At 38.8% G+C, this 16200-nt stretch overlaps 2 pseudogenes; one reads left to right on the forward strand and one right to left on the reverse strand.

Moving 5' to 3' along the window:
- Window positions 1-3876: 3876 nt before the first annotated feature.
- LOC147425781 (uncharacterized) lies at window positions 3877-4968 on the reverse strand (annotated as a pseudogene).
- Window positions 4969-8823: 3855 nt separating this feature from the next.
- Window positions 8824-9677, forward strand: LOC147425782 (uncharacterized; annotated as a pseudogene).
- The last annotated feature ends 6523 nt before the right edge of the window (window positions 9678-16200 follow it).

Genomic DNA, 16200 nt, shown 5'->3' on the forward strand with positions numbered 1-16200 from the left:
ACCTTATTGGATGCCGATGGCTTCTCGTAGAAGTCGTCAAGTGACTTCATCAAGTCCTCCGTGGTCTTCATCTCCGAAACATTGAAGGCCACCGTTGACGCCAAGCTTAACCGGATTGTTCCCAGCGCCTTTCGATCAAGGACAATCCATGCTTCATCTGCCATTGTTGCGGGCTTCTTCGCAAGACCGCCTAGTGGCAAATAGAGGTCCTTCTGGTAGAGATAGTCTTCAATCTGCATCTTCCAATGTTGGTAGTTTTTGCCGTTGAACTTCTCAATCTTGAGCTTCCCTTCCTCCGCCATAACTCCCACTCAATTCAAGGAATCCTTTCCTTGAGATAATTTAGCTACGAGCAAACCTTGCTCTGATACTAGTTGTTAGGAAATAAGACGTAGCTAAATAGATAATTGAGTAGATTACTTAATGGAGAGAGATAGATTTATATGAACTAGATTATAGAGTAGAGAGAGAGAGAGAGAGAGAGAGAGAGAGAGAGAGAACACACGATATACGTGGTTCACCCAATGTGGGCTACGTCCACGGGAAAGCAGCCACTCAATGGCTTTAGTACTTCAAAACAAGAAGTAGTTTACAAAGGGATTATACCCTTAATGGAGCTCCCGCCTTGCTTCACTCTCACCACCTCATACTCACCTTGTTGCATCAACTCCACACTATGAAATGTGTGTAGAAATGGCCTCCTTTTATAGGCCAAAAGGGCTGCCCTCTCTTATGAGAGACAGCCATGTGTAGCCGCCCTTGTGCGAATAAGTCCAAATCGGACCCTCCAATCTGCCCATGTGTGGCCGCCCTTGAGAAGACAAGTCTGCTTTTGAATTCGGCCACCGGCCACCGGCCATTGACTTCCGACCACCGGCCACCGGCCATTGACTTCCGACCACCAGCCATCGACCATTGACTACCGGCCACCGGCCAACCGACCGGTTGTTTTCCGACCACTTTCCGGCCGCCGTCCGGCCATAATATTCCGGCGAAAAAGAATATTCCGTCCTTTAAAATTGCCCCTGATTCTTGTCCGTGAAAATTTTGGTTTCCGGTGAGTGATTTTCCTTCACGCACAATGGCTTCTCCTCATAATGGGGGCCTTACAAATGTGCGATTTTACCACAGAAAATTACAAGGGTAAATCAGGCTCCATACTTAACATTCTCTACATGTAGTCGTGCTGGGACAGCTCTCTGTTCGCGTCAATTTTGCTCATGGGGGTGTATGGAATAAATTTTAGTCATATTCAGCTTTCTTGCCAGTCATTTTTCAAGCTTTCTCTCAAGCTTTAAAGTGCCCCAATTGGAGTTGTGCTCATCAGGTTACGACTAGTTCTCTGTAGGGTTATGGCTATGGCAGCCTAGTGGCAAATTGTGTGTAGACAGATTCGGAGGGCATGTATCTATGAATTGCGGAATTGATGTTGAAGTTGTGGGTTTGTGATGTTTGATTGTGAAAGGAGAGGCTCTTGTCTTCATATGCATTGGTCGGCGTATGCTGTAAATCCGTGCTTTGACAGGGTTTTGCTCCTATGTGACATAGTCTCTTGGGGGGCGACGGCTAGTAAATTCTCAAGGGTCTACCTTTATTGGACTTGTGGTGTTTCAAAAGGATTTTGTGAAGCTTTTGGTGTCTTGTAGTTCTCTTTCAACGCTCTTGGGTGACATCGCTATAGAGGTGTTCCAGTTTGCTTGTTTCCCAACACCGTGTCCTTGCTCCCCACACTTAAAACATTTATGGTCCTTGCAAAAAGCTTCAAACTCTTTTAAACTCACTTCTCCTTGGATTGATTGTTGTTATTGGAATTGCCTTGGGAAGAATTTTTGCCATTGGTTTTCCCCTTTGCATCATTCTTGTCTTTGTTTTCCATGGGATGGACATTTCGTCTAGCCACTTGTTGGAAAGTGGTGCACAAAGAAACCATGGTGTGGTGGATTACTTTGGTGTTAGAACTAGGCCGTTGAGAGTTGACGTACTTGGCCATCCCTTTAGGTAATCGCTTACAAAATTGTTGCTTTTACTCGGCAAAATCTTTCTTTTGAAAGACAGTAGCCTTGAGATGTAAATCCGAAAACTTGTCTACATTTTTGTGGATAGACTCATGAGAGAGCAGATTCAAATTGCACCATTCATTAAGCACTTTGTCCTTTGCATCTCTTGCAAGGAATTGCTTCATGATGAAAACTTGTAGAGTTTTCCATGTCTTTGGGGCTTCGCCGTTGCCACGAAGGCTAGCCCACCATTAATGAGCCAATTTCTGAAAGTGCATAGCTACATGGTGTAGCTAGGAGGGACTCTTTGAATCCCTCATCTCCAAAGGCCACATCAAATTGCTACATGAAGGCCAATACTTTGTTGGTAGCACCAAAGGCGCCATCATAGGTGAGAAAAGAGATACTCTTTCCTCCCTCTTTGAATTTCTTGAGCTTTTGTGACCTTTGCCGTGCACGGTAAGATTTGCAATGTCCTCCCCTCTTGTATTATCTAGGAGAATAGCCATATCTTTCATTGGAAGAGGAGGAAGGTGAAAAAGAAGGAGAAGAGGGTGACCTCTTTCTTGCCCTTTTATTCCTTTCTTTCCTCCATTCCCTTTCAAAGTGACGAGGAGAAGGACCGTGAGTTGATCGTTTCCTCTTGGAGGAGTTGGCGATCGTTTAGACTGCCATTTTCGTGGAGCCACAATTTTAGAGGAACTTAAAGATTTATTACTTTCTTGCTCTTTGGATTCGTCCTCTCGTATGGGAGAGAGTCTTATTTTGGGGGTCTCTTCAAGAGGCCTTCTAAGCTCTCTCTCCTCTTGGAGAGGAAGGGAAATCCCATAAGCGCGAATTATGTTGAGTAATTTCGGCTTGCAAAGTAGGGTTGCCCATAGCTTGCTGCAACCTAGTAACAAGATAATTGACAAACATGGGGGAATCATCATTAGCATCTTCATGTGAAAAATCAAAGTTATCAATGTTCATTTTACTCTCTTGGTTATTGTCAGCCATGTTAACATAATTTGAGTGTTTGCTTAGTATATTCTTTGGAAATTCAAAACCTTAGTTGCTACTCCTCTTAGCCTTTAAAAATCAGCAATTAAGTATCTACACCCACCACTCGAATTGGTTAATTATAGAGAGTAGTGGAAGAGGTATAATATTTTAGATTTTTTAAGGGCTAGCTACTTTTGAACTTCTTATGGCTCAATAATGGTAAAGCCATAGGCAAGTCTAAAAAGACTCCATTATTCAGACCAAAGCTCCCGAGGTGTGCACCATATCCCACATAGTGGGCTCAACAAAATGGATAATAGATCCCAGTCTCCCTTACCCTAATATAGTTAAAAATCCAACCATTAAAAGGATACTTAAGGACCTCTCTTCTTAAGCAAGAAAAGAGAAACCAAATGCTCTGAAACTAATGTAATGGAAATGGCCTATGAACTTTGAGAGTAGCAGAATTAAGATAATTAGAGAGAACATTTTTGTGAGACTACTTTGAGAGCATAGAGGGTGAACTTAATTGATGGTAGAAACATAATCATAATACTTAGTTAAATTGGCATGAGCAATAAATAGCAATTCATGAAAAACGACAACAAAATCATGCAAACGACAACTCAAGTCCAATTTTCCAAAAAACATGACAAAAGGGCCACATTTTGAAGATTATTTGAAAACATACCATATTATTTTATGACTTACTTCAATTTTTTTTTAAAAAATACCCACTTTTAGTTATTATAAAATTCACTTAAGCACTGAAATACAAAAAACTTTTAAAAAATCACTACATTTAAGGGATTCCAAAACCTTCACACTTCATTAATGATTCCAAGACAAAATAAATTACAATAATTGACAAGGAGAAAAATTCCCCTTGTAATGTCTAGGAGAGATCTTTGACCTTTTGCTTCAACATCTCAATGGTTGTTTTGCGTAAGTGACCAGATTTCTTTAAGTCAAACCGATACACAAGGATTTCCACATCCTCTAGATTAAGTGTGTCCACACAACGAGAACTTCCTGATTTTTTTCCCTTTTTGCTTGGTTTCACCATCTTAGGATCATATTTTCCTTTCAATGGATCTTCTGCAATTGTTCGGTACCAATGCACTTCCATGCCATTCAATACATCATGCTCTCTGAAAACTTTTGTGACTTTTTCAAGCCAAAAGGGATGATCATTTTCATCTTTTGTGGCAAGAAGTGCAATCATTGTGCCCTCTTTTATCTCATTTACATCTCCTTCCCACATTTCTCTCTCCTGTTGTCGACGTTTTGTGCTCTTCCTTGGGACAAAATATATCTCCCTTGTTTTTCCATGAATAAGAGATAACAAATCTACTGAAATCTGCACATTGTTTACACCACTAGCCACAACATTACGACTCCTTTTGCAAAGACCACCATGGTGCCACAAAAATGCATGTTCAAGCTAAAACGTGTCATCCTTGAGCTCTTCAACTAGCTTCACCTGCTTTGTAAAAAAACTCTCCCACCATTCTAGAGAGCTTACTGGGAAATACACATGTGCACCATGTATTGTCTCCTTGATCTCATTTAGGCATTGTAGAGGATCAATAGGGCGGCGGTTTTCCCTCTCAACTTTTTGTGTCTCACTTGTTGTAAAGAGCAACATGTACTTTGCTCATTGAATTTCACAATCAGGAACAAACAATAAGAACTTCAATCCCTCTGCTGGCAACCAATCTTCAGAGTTTGAGTATTTTTTACACCACATGAGAGTCTCTTCCTCTACCTGCTTGATTCTAAATTGATGTTAAAAACTATGATCATTGAGATGTGCAAATGATGGCATGTTAGTGGCGGCATCAATCGAAAAAGACCTAAAATCATATGTTTCTTCCACAATTTTAATGGAGGGCTTGGGAACATAGGCATCTTCCAGCAAGACACACATTTGTGGAAGGTCAAATGCGCTTTTCTTTGTCAACTTGATCGAGAACCTGCTAAACATTTGGTAAATTTGGTCATGTGTGTGTCCCACTAGTAAAAACCCAAGATTCACTTTTTTGAATATCTTCCTTTGCACCAGCATATTCAAGTATGCAAGGAGAACTTGGTTTTTATTTTCTCTACTAGTTTTATCAAGTTATAAGTAGAGGACAGGTGGTAGTTCACCTTGCCATTCTCAATGATGTTCTGAATGATGGTGATTGTCAAATTAGGATCATTATGAATATTTGGAAAATTAATAAAGATCCTTGATGACATGACACCATTGAAAACTAAGGCTCCAACAACATGGAGCTGGATGAAGTTTTCCTCTTTGAGATTCTTTGGAGGATGCATAAAATGTGGCAACATTGTTTTCTTTTGATCCATGCCATCGATGACTAGGCCTAGATATTTGTATTTCTTCTCTAAACACCTTTTCCTGTGCTTTGCTAGCTTTTGGCGCTCTGTACTTTGCTGCTCCCTGTGAATTTTCAATGCTTGTAGAATGGGCACTGTAAAAGAGTTTGAAGAGTGTTAGAATTTTGAAATTTTTGAGAGAAGTAATTTAATTTAACTAACCAAACTAAAATAACTTACATTTCTCCTCCATAGTCTTTGCTATGTCTTGCTTTGCTTTTAACTTTGCACATATCTGGCAAACACCCATCCTGCTCTTCTTGGGAATTTTAACATGATGAAATTCTTGTCTCCAAATTCGCAAGAAAGATGGTAGCGAAAGAGTGGAGTTTAGACTATCTTTTTGTGAATCCACATATAAATTGTATACCTCTCGCTTAGTAAAGTTGTCGGGTAGATGTGTGAATTTTGAGTTAGGTAGCACTTCTCCATTAAAGGTGATGAAATTTCCCAACCATTGTTTGAGGAAAACTATTGGGGGGTTTCATGTGCACTAAATGCTAAAGAAGCACTTTCTTGGCTCACATTCGATATGATTTTTCAAATTCTTAACTTTGCTTATGCCAAATACCTTTAGGAAACTTGCTCTGCAAACAACAACATCCAATACAACATATTTTGTTGAGGAGGAGGAGTAACATATACATGACCTCAAGAATACATTATGTGGACCCATCTTTAAGTTGAAAAAATTGCTACGCTCTTGTTGGATTTTTTGAAACCCTAAGCTTCTCAAAAAGTTTTTGGCACAACAAAACTCTCTAGATGTTTCTCGAACTTCTCGCCTTGAATGAAGTCGTTGTTTTCTCTGACCTCTTAGCCCTTGAGTCCGTCATTGCTCAGTGACTTCAAAGCGGAAAACTTCCGGTCAACCTCAACTAGGTTCAAGCTCCGGGGGGCACTCAGGTACACTAATGTCTTCTCAGCAATTTCCTGCACCATGAAGCCCATGCCTTCAAGCAACACATCCTTCCTCGTTCTTCTCGTCGGGACCTTCTTGCTGTAGAACAATTTCCTCATGAGCCGTCCGACTGAGCTCACTAGAGAGCATCACTTGAAGGAGCCAAAGGACAAGAGTATAGAACCCACACCTTCAGGTAAAGCAATAACCCTTCAAAACTCAAAAGAAACACATATTTGGGGTAATGTTCCTGCAAACCCAAATATGAGCATGCTTGGGCGTTTTGCATTGGGCGTCATGGGGATCAGAAGCACTTGATTGATTCAAAAACTCCTTTTTTAATTGTTACGAAACATAAAGGACCTTCAAGTGATGTCAATAATTTTACTCTTGCTGGACACATCGATAAAGTACAAGAGCACAAAGGAAGAAATAGGATATATATTCTTGTTCAGCGTAATGACTCAAGTCTCCTTGCTGTTCTTGTTCTATTGAAAGACTTTGAGATCACTGAAGTGAATCCTGTAAGCACAAGAGACTTGATGATTGATGCCATGCAAACACAAGGCTTGGTAAGAATTCAATTTTTATTGTTCCTTTTTTATCTTTTGTGTTTTAGCTTGAAATATTCAAGGAACTTCATTGTTTATGGTTGTAGTTATTTGGGAGAGCCTATACTGAAGTGATGGAGAGCTTTTTTGGCTCAGAGAAGACATCTTCAAGCGACTAATACAAGAGATTCAAGCTCTTTAAATGTTTTGAGAGAAAGGGTTAAACAAAATAACATGGTAGATCCTTTGCCCATATTATAAGTGTAATTGAACATCCACCTGTGGATCCTTCCACAGGAAAATGACCCTTAGAGGTGCGTGCAGTTATTGAGGAGCATGTTCATAACCTAAAGTTCAAAATGAGAAACAAGCCAAATGCCATTGTGTTACCTTTGCTTGTTTTGGTGGATAGACAACAGTGTCCTACAAAAAATTCTTGGGTAAAGGACAATGCTGAGTCCTATACATATTGGGTTCTGGAGGCACTCACTCTTTGATGGCGAAGCAAGAGCTTGCTGCAAAGTATGAGCATGTGGACACATACAAAATGGCTATGTGCTGGGTGTATGCTAGCTTAACAGATGAGGAGGCAAAGGTTCTTGCCCTTGACCATATCATTGACTCGAAATTTCGTTTGGAGATGTCTTTCATTCAAAAGATAAGATTCTTTCATAATGAGTGGGTTGATACCATAAAGCGTGGTGGAAAAGTTGATGAAAATTTTTGAGTAGCACTTTGTGAAAAGTGTGGCCTTGAAGTGAAAAATAAAGGTGGTCATGGAGCAAGTCAAAAGCCTAATACTAAAAAATATGAAAACTATTTTCAACTTGCCTTTTGAGATGGAGAAGTTTGGGACTTACAAGAGGAGATCTTCAAGCTGCATGAGCAAGGAAAGCTAAAGGGTCAAAATCTAAGCAAGTCACATGCATCTTTCAAAGGAAAAGGTGTCTCAAAAGAGGATTCACCAAAGACCATCCCCGAAGATATGAAAATAACACCATGGAGACAATTGCAAGGAATACGTGAAAAATCAATGATTATTGCTATACTCTCACGTGTGAATGGTGGACGCATCTCTCTAGAGAAAATGGGAGAAGAATTTGAAAGGTTTGTAATTATATTGATTTGAAATATTCATTGATGTTATTCTTTCTATCATGAATAATATTTCTCTTTGTTTATCATCATGCAAAAGACCATGTTGCACATGCAAAATAATGATAAAAAAATTGAATTGCTCTAATTGGGACGAGGTGGTGCAGTACCATCCAGACTCAAGCAAACCCCATGTGTTAAAGAAGTACATGTTGCTATTTTCTAACATGGTGAGTTGTTCCCATTGGTTATAATTTCTTGTTATTTAAACTATGCCTAAAATACCTTGGTATTTGGACAAAAATGACTTTGAATATCTTCTAGTATTGCTTTTGATTATTTTGGAATCTTGTGATAGCCTTCTTACATTACATTTATGTGGCTTTGGATTCCAGAATCCTAAGGTGACCCTTTAGTTTTTAAAATCTTAAATCAATGTCCCATTTGCTGGTTTTGGGTTTGGATTCTAGAATCCCAAGAAAACCATTTGGATTTTGAAATCCAAAATTCAAGTCTTTTTATTTTGCATGTGGTTGGATTCTAGAATCCCATGGATTATTTAACTTGTGATTTATTTCATGGGTTTTAAAGCTTATTCTTTAAGGACTCTAGAATCCACTTACAAATTATATTATAAACTCTAGTTAGACTTCAAAATTATCTTGTTTTAATTAAGTCTTTTCCTTTTCTCTTATATCTTTGTTGTGTATTCTAGAACAAAGATCCACGGGTTGCCATCAAGCAGATCCCTCTCGACTTTGAACAGTTCTTGTCACGGTGTCTTCTTGAGAGGCGAAGGACACAACACCCCCAAAGCTTTGAAATCACTCCCGGTCTCTCACTTTATATTCCGGATAATGTAGATGAGTCTCCATCTCATTGGTGTGTTCATGAAGGCAAGGTTGAAGAAATGAACACATTTGTTACCCCACGGTATTACACACTAGCCATTGCGGATGCTCCTTATGGTTTTAGTGCCCCAAACTCTGTCAATGATGATGTAAAGTATTGAGTATCTGCCTATAAAAAAGTTATAGAGGCTTTTGGAAAAATAACTACTTGTGACTCTTGGTCACTAGTATTTTTTGATGCCCATGATCAAATTACTGCAGCACAAAAAGCTTTCACTGACTCAAACATGACATGTCAAATGCTAACATGGTAAGTGAAACCTTTGAGGTTTTATACTAGTAGTAAGGTGTTATTTTTTCTTTCTTCTTACATCTAACCTATTTTTTTGTAGGATAAAGCCAAAAATTCAGGGATATAAGCTTGATCGCCTTTCTTGGACTTGTGAGTTTGCTACCATTGGATTTTACTCATCTCTAGGTGTGCAAAGTAAAGGATCATATAATTTTGCGGTGAAACCAAATCGCACAAATGTTTTTGAACGACCAGGAGTCTGCAAAAAGTTCAAACATACCGGTGCAGATGTACAAGGAGTCATAAATCCATATCAAAAGCCTCAACTTTTGATGATGGATTTGATTGATTTACTCTCAATGAAAGGAGAATGGGTAATGGACCTCTTTGCGGGGACAGGCACTACAACTATTAGTGCATTGAAGAGAGGCCAAAATGTGGTTGTTGTAGAATGTGATCCACTTCAAGTTAAATTTATTGAGCAACGAGTCACAGCTCTTAAGGAGTTACCAGATGAGTTCCAAGAGGTGGGAATGAAAAGCATGGCATCTGATCCTCGCTTCTTTGATGCATCTGGAGAGCCACAACCTCCAATTGGTAGTGAGAAAGTTGGGGAGATAGCTGATCTTGTGGATTTTGAACCAGATAATGTAGAGGTTGAGGAGAAAGCTAGTGACACTCCTCTTCAAATAACTTCAATGGGAGAGGAGACAAGGAATGAGGAGGAAGAAGGTCTTCCCATTCAAGCATAGTTTTTATGACTTTAAACTCATCGAACTATGTTTATGTTAAAAAACTTGACATTTTGATGTGAAGATACTTATTTTGATTTGTGCTTTTTATTATTTGCTTAAATTCTCAAAATTTTCAAGTTTATATGGCATGTGATGGAGTTTCATTGTAAGAATAAAGCTTTTTTGAGCTTGCTTGGAGAAAATCCATGCATGCAAGCCCAATATCTTCACATTTATCTTGAATTTTCTTCGTATATCTATTGCTTATGTAGTTATGAAAGCACCATGTCTATGAAATTTGATATGTAGAGTGACAATGTTGGTTAAGGACTACATTAAGATCAAAAATTTTGTTTTTATGGCCAATTTTAGAAACTAGAGAATTGTAGGCTGTGTCTATGTTGTCTTTTTATTAAAATAATTAGATTTTTTTAAAGCTCAAGAATCCATGAGGTAGTGCTATAATATAGTAATATGACAAACTATATTTTTTATTAAAAGAAAAAAAACTATATGACAAACTATATTTTTTATTAAAAGAAAAAAAACTCTTTTCTGTAATGCATTTTTTATACTTAAAAAGTGCCCTTTTTAATGTTGTTGTGAAATTTTGGATGCACCCTTGCGAATGACAACTCATGACTCGTGCTACTTTTTTATGACTCGCTGTTAATACTTTTGCAAGAGAGAGAGTTTAGAGAACCTGACAATAGTTGAGGACTGCATTTATGTGGAGCAATTCCCCCCTCTAGGCATTTGTATTATAAATTCTCCCATCAAGAAAGACTTGGTACAATACAATCTTTGTGTTCCTTTTGTGACCTAGGTGATGCAATGAATATGGAAATCTTCATGCATCACGAGCATAACATAAGATTTGCAAAAAGAATGAACTATCCCAAGCCTGAGTCCCACGGCCTCAAACACCTTCGAAGGTGGAGAGAGCTAGCGGGGAATGAAGGGTGGGACAGAGGAAGAAAAAAAATTCCATAGGAGAAAGAGTTAGTTCCTCACTTATCATCAATATTCTTGCTAGCATACATGATAGCATAGTAATGAAGATGGAGAAGATGGAAAGCTTAAGAATTGAAGCATGGCTCTTGGTTGGATTTGCATTCCATAGCCAACATTGATGGTGTAGGCTCTCAACTTCCCTACTAGCTTGGAGAAGGAGATGGAGCTCTTGCACTTTTCACTTCACACAATGAGAGTGTGTGTGAGTGTTTGTGAGAGAGTATAGCCCCCAAGAATCCCCCCTTCTTGCTTTGGTCGACCCCCTTTTGTAGCTCATGCTTGAAGCTCATTGGACCCTTCCAGAAATAGCCAATCACATGCAAGAGACATATCAAGCAACAAGGGTAGCCTTGGGACAAGTGTCCCCCTTTCCCCTTTGAGAGAGAAGACTTGATAAATGCAAAATAATTAATTAAATTAACTAATTTATCATTGGACCCCTTGGGAGGCCAACCAATAGGCTTTAGGCACAACATGATGGCAACATGGGTAGGGGCTTATCATGTATCCTTTCTTACTCTTGAAGATTGGGCTTACCTTGTGTGTGTGTGTGTGTGTGTGTGTGTGTGTTCTCTCTCATCGCCCTAGCTTTAGGGCTCACCCTCCCTTGTGTAGGGATACTTTGATTTTCTGGAACACAATCACCTTAGTCCGCAAGCACGACAAAGCACCTCAAGCTTGGGTAGTGTTCCCACAATCACCTCAAGCTCCCTACTCTGCAATCACGACAAGCACCTCAAGAATCTTAGTCAGAAAGCACGACAAGCACCTCAAGAACCATAGTCAGCAAGCACGACAAGCACCTCATGGTTGGCCGGGTTCCCACCTCAAGCACAACCCTAACTTACCTAAGGTCAAAGGAATTTTAACACTACTCATTTGAGGTCTTTATTGAAGCTAACCCTAAGGTCTTTAAGCTTCATTATCTAACATTTCTCTTTGATAGATCATCTCTCATTTGGGTCCCTTTACAATTGGCCCTGCATCGAGATAGACCCGAAAGCACATGTCTATATTCTAACCCTTGTTCCTGTCTATTCTCCCACATTATATGATAAGTTTAATATGAGAAAATCATTTGGGTTGGTTAGATATTAGATTTTATGACACATGCACTCAAACCATCCCTTACCCTTCATCTACGACTTTCCAATTCAGCTCAAATCTGCAAACTTTCCCAGCTTCAAACTACCATAACTGTCACACCATAGCTCAAATTGACGAGCCATAAAGACAAGCATGGAGAGCATGTCAAGCACTACAAATTTGGCTTATGAAATCACATTTTGGGAGCATCACTACAGCTCGGCTTACAGGTAGCAACTCCATTTCTAAGCATCGAAACCCACATTTGGCATACATCTCAGTTGTCTTGTTGACAAAGCAGCTGCTAACATTGTTCATAAGTTTTGAAAAATCTCAAATATGTATGTAGATCTGCCTGCATCTTTCACCCCATGCCCGCAAAGTGGAACGAAGTCATCCACCCTCTCTAAACCTACACAACCTCTGGTCTATGTCAACCATTATTCAAAGTTTGAAGCAAGAACCTATAAACATATAAGCATTGCTCCACTGTGAGCATTCTTTGAATTTTTTTCCAACCTATGGTCTTATTTGAAAATTCCCTCCTCTAGGATCATAGGAAAAACACAATAATTTCCTAGCAGTAGAGCATAAGCATGAATTAACCCATAAACCATCATGAGCCACACATGGATCATATGCTACTAAGGCGGTCCGGGGCGGGCAACAAGAAGAGCGGCCTCTAAACACCCTTCGAGGCTCCCGTGCTGCTCAATTGGTGCTGGGGCAAGCACAATCAGAGACAACAACAACCCACAGCCAGAAACCAAACAAGAAAAGGGGCACCACCTAGTTGTAGATGCGAACTAGGATGCACGTGATATCTCCTTGTACTCAAACGCACAAAGAGAGGGGAATGCAAGATAGCCACACACACCAAATAAAAACATTCACCACGCCAGAGAGAGGTAAAGAGCACAAATCAACTTGAGCAACTCAGTCTTAGCCTTAAAGACTAGATGCACACAAAGCTTGATGAGAAATAGAGGGACAACACAAAACTTGACCTTGTTGCCAATACACAAATTGTCTTAGGGTCACGGGAGCCCTCTCACCGAGCACCCTCTTACAATTTACCTTTTAGTCAAACAATTTAACAAGCCCTCAAACCATCAAGCATGAAATTGTACAACAAACTTCAAGGACAATATACCTTCAACCACCTGATGAGCCACTCATCAAGTCAATTTGGAGAGAAGAGTCGTAGTTGCAGCATACAATTGCACCCAAAACTACAAATCTTATTTATGCACAAGAGTAGGCTACAAGTGTGGTGAAGAGTATAGTATCACTCCACTCCTCTAGATGGCATAACTAACTTCAAGCTTCTCCATGCACCTACGTGTAGTGATGGAATAGAGCACTCACAATGCACACCCTCTACACAACTAGGCTTGCAGAGTGGTTTGTTATGTGTTGAGAATGGTGTGGTGTAGTGTGATCATGTGATAATTTACAAGGGAGAGAAGGGCTCTACTTATAGGTTTTAGAAGCGCTCATTAGGATTAGGCCTAATCAAGTTTATTTGAAGGAATAAAAGATTATGCATATATTTTTAATTCTTTTTAATGAGGGTGGGTCTCTCTTGTCCTTTGAGTCACATGGATGTGGGCTCAAGGGAAGAGAATTATTGAGGATGATAGGAGAGAGGATTGAGTGAATAATTTGGGAGTGCCTACTCTAGTAGTGGGTGCATTTTACAATAAGGTTAGTGGTTAGTAGTTAGTAATTATCACTAAAAAATATTTACAAAATCATTCACCAAATGGTGAGATATATGATGAGAAAAGTTAGAGAAGGGATGAGCTTGTAAAGAGAGGTTGAATCTTTGGAGAAGTTGATATTCACCTCTTTACAGCACCGGAAGAAGAAACAGTCAGCAGGACGAAGCAGCGCGTGTCGATGAAGCTATGTTATTTCAAACCTTGGAAAATTCATGATAAAAGCCTTCATTTACAGAGGTTATCCTTGGATTTTTGCTGATTTTTTGAAGTTCTTTACAAAGCTGAAGAGAGTATGGTAATATGGACATATACGTAGAGAGAAACGGGGACACATAGGGTGTAGAAATGGAGGATGAAGGCTATGGAGGTGTGAAACATGTGGCAATGGTGAAGAGGGTGAATTAGGACATGGGAGTTGCAGGTTTGGGAGTGGGAAGGAGAGGGAGGAGTGTGTGTGAAAGAGGAAAATGATAAAGTGGAAGAGGGAATGTGGCTGCATAGCATGGGCAAACTAGGGTCCACCAATAAAATCATAGCTCACAGTTCGTAGCTCAAAAAAATATGAAAACATTTGAGGTGAAATTTCAGCTCATGAACTACAACTTTTATTTGTATCTCCTTTTTAAATTCGGAGATAATGTGATCTTTAAAAATTCAGCAAAATCGACTATTTTTTCCACTGCACAAAGTCCTTGTGAGGTCTTTCTTTGATGATTCTTTTGAATACCTCCAAGAGTGAGATCCCCATGGTGCATGCATGCATTCCACATACCCTTGACCTTATTTGGTAGGTCTATAATTGAAGATATTGTTGAGATCATGATATAAATGAATAGTACAACTAAGAAAATCAAATATTGAGGGGTCTAAAAAATATGTACATGTCAAATATAAATAATATAGGTGGAAAAAATATAAAGGGGTCAAAAACAAACTCTCTCATTATAAGTTCACAATAAAAAGATGAATATTTTTAGTGGCATAATTTATGAGAGTAATAAAGAATAGATGTAGGAAGAAAAAAATCACAATAGTGAAAATATATACACATAAATAAAACTAGTTTTTTTTGGATTTTTGTTGGGATGGAGTTACACCAAAAATAAGAGAAGCTTGCATGAAATGATTTTTATATGGAATATAGGGTATGCAAAATGAAAAGAAAAAATATGGTAATGATGAGTTAATGTACATAGCATAAATAACACACAATAGGTAGAAATATTTAAATAAATACCAAAATAATTATGAAAAATCCTTATATTTAGGCCCTATATAAAATGAAATATTTACACAAAAATGGGCTATAATATACTTGTATTTATTATTATTATTATTTTTTTTTTGGCTCAACTAGCCCAGTGACTAGCTAATTGATGGTTTTTAAGAAGATATGGGAAAAGTTCCCTAGCTCACACACGCCTATGTACAGTGAAATGATAGGGATAACCAAAATGTTTGAGTGATTTGATAGGGTGAGATAGCTTACTTTGGCAATTATGGAAAGCTGAAAAACGGCTATCATTAGCCCCCCCCTTAGATAATGGTACATTCATGTACCATTTATCCGATCATACGACATGTAGATTGTGTAACGTCTGTCGTTGTCTGCTCTCATGATCTTTGAAGAACCTTTTTTGTATGATTTAAAAACCTTGTGTGATATGAAAGGTTCTTAGAGCCAATAGCAGGATGTAATGAAGTGACTGAGTAAACCTCCTCCATTGAGAAAGTTTCCATAAGCACCCCCCAGGATCAAAGATCTTGAAATATCTTTCCCAAAGAGAGATGTATGGTATGGAATCACTTACTGATTTCGGTTGAAGAAACTTGTAGATTTTATTGTCGTCCATCATTGCATCTATCACTATGAATGTGACATAAAAGATTGGTTGCTCTTCCTCTTGTGTAAAGTTGATGTATCTACTACGATCTTCAAGAGCTTGTATGAGAAAATTCATGAACTGTAGCTCATAAAATTCATTTAACCTGGGTAGGGTCATCAAGTCAAAAATTCTATGACCTTCATGATTTAGGAAAGCTTGATCCATGCTTCCAGCTGCTATTGGAAGATATTGCAAATAGTTTACCACATAAGTAGATAATAGATGAAGGTTTCTATTGCTTCCAACACATTGGAAGAGAATAGATTTTGGTATTGATTGATGAAATATCCACATGTAGCAATCAACAAGTTTTTCATCTATGATGAATACCAGAAGCATCACAATGTGCGACCTCCATACACCAAAGAACCAAATGAAGAAGGTTTGGAAACATCCGTTCATCACCAAGTATTCATGTCCTCTTCCACTTAAGAAGGTATGGTGTTCCCGATGAAAGGTATATGTGAAGAGAGGAGAAGTTGACTTTGAAGAGGTGAAACCCAATGTGAAGATGATTGGGGCTTCAAAAGTTTGGATTTTCTTGCTAAGAGATTGTCCCATGAATGAAGAGCCACCCACTAAAACACCATTGGAGAGAATGATACCCTTCTGACAGTTTCCTTTTATGATTTTATTTTTTACTACTCTCCCATGTTCTTCATCCCCTTCTAAGCCCCCCCTTTGGCAAGGTTGTAACTCC

Source organism: Adiantum capillus-veneris, chromosome 25, assembly GCF_014529385.1.
Source record: "Adiantum capillus-veneris isolate H3 chromosome 25, ASM1452938v2, whole genome shotgun sequence".
In the NCBI taxonomy this organism is placed as follows: Eukaryota; Viridiplantae; Streptophyta; class Polypodiopsida; order Polypodiales; family Pteridaceae; genus Adiantum; species Adiantum capillus-veneris.